Genomic DNA, 3896 nt, shown 5'->3' on the forward strand with positions numbered 1-3896 from the left:
GGCACTCTCCACCTCCAGTCCAGCCCCAAAGGGACTCCTCTTCCTGATTAAAATAGATTAAAGGTACCTGTAGGCAGCAAGAATGGCAACATGTCAGTTGTTGAAATTGTGGGAAAATGTTCAGTTTGTGAAGATGTGAAGGTTGAATCTGCCTTTATATCTTTACCAGTTTGAGTACAGGCTGCGCAATAACATTCAGATTTGTATTTTATTTTTTATCAGTGGGCTACTGTACTGAGCTTCCTGTTTTTCTAAAGGCCAAATGTGCAACAAGACAAAGAAAGGATCCTTGATCCAGCTGGCAGAAGTGTGCACTCAGTAGCACCCCATGGTGGCTTTGGTGGGTATTTCTCAGGGTTCTTGGTCTGATGAGACAGAGGTCATATTTTACCTGGCATTAATGTGTATCCTGCAATCTAGACAGAAACAAATATTTGCCTCCAGATCCAACAAAAAACATTAACAGCCTGGATTGTAATTCAAGTATGTGATGCCATTTCCAGAGTGCTTGCTTAGGATCTATGTAGTGCAGTATGGGAAGAGTTGATACTGGGGATGTCATCTTAATGCCAGGTATAAATGTTGTTGTTTGTTTGTTTGTTTGTTTGTTTGTTTGTTTGAATACTTTACAGGCCCATAAGAGTGCATTTGATTTTAATGAACTTGGGAAGGACCCCTGGGGATCCCTGGGCCCCACTTTGAGAACCACTGGATTACTGCACCATGAGCTGCAGTTTGAGTTTACTACTGCTTGAACGGCAAAAAGTCCTGTCAGATATGAACATGTCATTTGACAAATTACTTGGATTATGATTAGCTGCTCTGCTCTGCTCTATTAATTTATGTATTTAAACACTACTGTAAAAGCAGACAGGAAAGAGAAGACAGCTGCGGGTCATAATCTGTAGCCTATATGAGTCTTACTGTATGTTGCTGTCATTCCTGAATGATAACATTTACACATCAGGGACAGAGAAGGTGCCACTGTCACCCTTTGTGACAGACAATGTCGTTGAACCTGTCTGTGTGCAACTCAGCCATTTGAGAGAGCTCCAGGGCGTGAATCAGAAAGACAGTAACATGCCATTTTATGTATATAGATTTATCATTTTTAAAGATAACTACAGTGACACATTGCAGGCAAATGTAGTGTTGTACATTAGATCAGTGATTCTCAAGGTGGGGTCCGGGGTTCCCTGGGGGTTCTTGAGGGGGTTCCAGGGGATCCACGGCTAAATTATTGATAGGTAGGAACCAAATGGACCTTTACAGGTCTGTGACTTTAATCATGCCTACCATACTGGTTTTTTTTTTAATGTAAATGTTTGAGATCCACTGCATTATATCACTATTTTTGGGGGGTATCGGTATCATGAAGAATGGAATGTGGTGACATAAAAATACGTTAAAAGATCTACAAGCTCACAACGCGTCACGACACGTTGTGAGATTGTAGATCTGCTATTTTCAGCATGCAACCAAGTATAAAATGTGTAAAATCAGCCATTACGACGGCATTTAGGCCCGCCAAAATACATTTTAGTCGACTAAAATCTTGTGATATTTAAGTCACCTAAAACTTGACTAAAACTAAATTAAGTATCATTCCAAAGACCAGGACTAAACTAAAATAGAAACTTGCTGCCAAGGGGTGGAGTCCAGTCGAGTCACTTCAATCTGGGAACCCCAAACTCCTGCTGTCCGAGGCTCTTGGAACCTTCTCCAGCGAGGCTTCAGGGCTCTACTAGGAATGTTTTTTGCCTCAAAAGTGAGTTTGTAGGGCAGCAATTCCTCTCAGGCGTCGATACCACTCCACAAGAACAATTAAATCAATTCAAACAAAACATTTTCAAACTTTGAGTTGGAAAATGCACCATTTTGTTACGTTAAGTACACTCCTTTTTGGAGTTGTGTCGCCTGTGTATAGGCCCACCACCACCGAGGTGGAGGTTTTGTGACCATTATTCCGTAACGGATCTGACCATAAAGCTGGCTTCTTTGTCTGTTGGGGACAGGCTTTTCACTGCAGGGTGAAAGACATGCTCCGTTGTCTTGGTTTCATTGATTATGGGTGACGTGAGACAAAGGGAGCTCGCAACCATGTTGTGATTGTTGTACATTGGGATGGTGACTGGAGGGAAAAGCCACCGCAGATTTGTTGAGGATGACGACATCTGATGTTAAATGGAAATGTCACAATCTGTCTAGCTGTCCCTATTCTGGACATACGTACACGTAGGGTGAAGATGTTCAAAAATGTTTTGACATTAGCAGATCTATAAGCTCACAACAGATGATATGTGTTATTAGCTGAAATTGTTGCAAAAATATAAAGGCAAACAAATATATATATATATTAGATTTATTGGCTGGACTTTTCTTTGTAACTTGAGACTAATTGATTGGTTCTGGCAGTGGTTTGTGACAAATGTGAGTAACAAGGACCAAGCTGTTTTTATGACATAATTATGCATAACGACTATTGCAGGTGTACAGCCTGAGGGTCAGAAAGCCGCAGCCATTTAGAGTTCACCTTCTACACATCTATACATATAAGGAAACCTGATTACAATGCGTTTGTGCATGCATGCATGTGTGTGAGTGTGCGCACGTGCATGCGACCGTGTGTGTGTGTGTGTGTGTGTGTGTGTGTGTGAGAGAGAGTGTGTGAGAGTGTGTGTGTGTTGACATCACTTACACGATATACTAGTAAGGGATTTGGGGGAATTACACTTAGTCTATATGATTTTAAATTCAATGGGTTCTAGAATCTTGAAACAGGTCGTTATATTTAATGATATAAACAGGACAGTATAAGTTACTATAGTGTGCACTTTGGGACTGCATGGACTGGGGTTCCTATCATGCCCAGAAATGGTGCTGACTGGTTGCTGGAGCCACTTGTAATGAACCGCAATCTGTATGCTTCCTGCGTTCCTCGCTTCACGTTTGCAAGGCCCTTTATGCACTGTTAAAAAAATGCTATGGGGTGTAAACTGCTTACAAAACAGACTGCACAAGCATTGGTTATTAATAGGTTGTCAGTTGACTAACAAGCTTCATGGATCTCAACTCGTCTCACAATATCCTCAGTGACAGCCGCAGAGACCCCACCCCCCCCCCCCCCACCCCCCACACACACACACACACACACACACACACACACACACACACACACCAGCACACACACACACCAGCACAGACTCTGAATTCAACTTATTATAGTTATTTATACAATGAACTTTATAAAAACATAAACAGATGCCAGGCTGCATGCTGTCACTCTGTAGGCTTATATCAGCAGAAAAACAATCCACACCCATTGGCAAAATATACAAATGGTTATGTCAAAATAGCAATTAGGCTATAACACATTATGAAGCCTATACACACACACACACACACACACACACACACACACACACACACACACACACACACTGTACTGGGGTGTGTGTGTGTGTGTGTGTGTGTGTGTGTGTGTGTGTGTGTGTGTGTGTGTGTGTGTGTGTGTGTGCGTGTGTGTGTGTGTGTGTGTGTGGGTGTCACTGCTCTTAAAGGGCACCTACGGACGGCTGCAATTCGAAACTGGCCCCCTTAAAATCTGAATCCCCCACCCACCCTTTTCCCCTCACTGTTTTACCTCCTATGATGATTTCCTGTTTTTGACTATAAGTGTATATTCGTACGTCTCTAAATGTTTTGATGAATTGAAAATGGTGGACCCTCCTGTAAACAAGTGTAATGCTTTATGGTGTTGCCCACTCACAGTTAACCGTTTTTGTATTGAGTTGTACTTGAAATGTACTGTAATTCTGCAAACTGTTAATAAATACTTCAATCAATCAAAAACTGTCTCTGTCAGTGACCTTCAATGTTTAAATCAAATACAAATG

General features: G+C 41.7%; 1 protein-coding gene across 1 annotated transcript in view; it reads right to left on the bottom strand.

Moving 5' to 3' along the window:
• gmeb2 (glucocorticoid modulatory element binding protein 2) overlaps positions 1-3896 on the bottom strand; it is a 263131-nt gene that overhangs the window by 83582 nt on the left and 175653 nt on the right. The gene's annotated exons all lie outside the window — the stretch shown is intronic.

This window comes from Electrona antarctica, assembly GCF_951216825.1.
Source record: "Electrona antarctica genome assembly, chromosome: 2".
Classification (NCBI taxonomy): domain Eukaryota; kingdom Metazoa; phylum Chordata; class Actinopteri; order Myctophiformes; family Myctophidae; genus Electrona; species Electrona antarctica.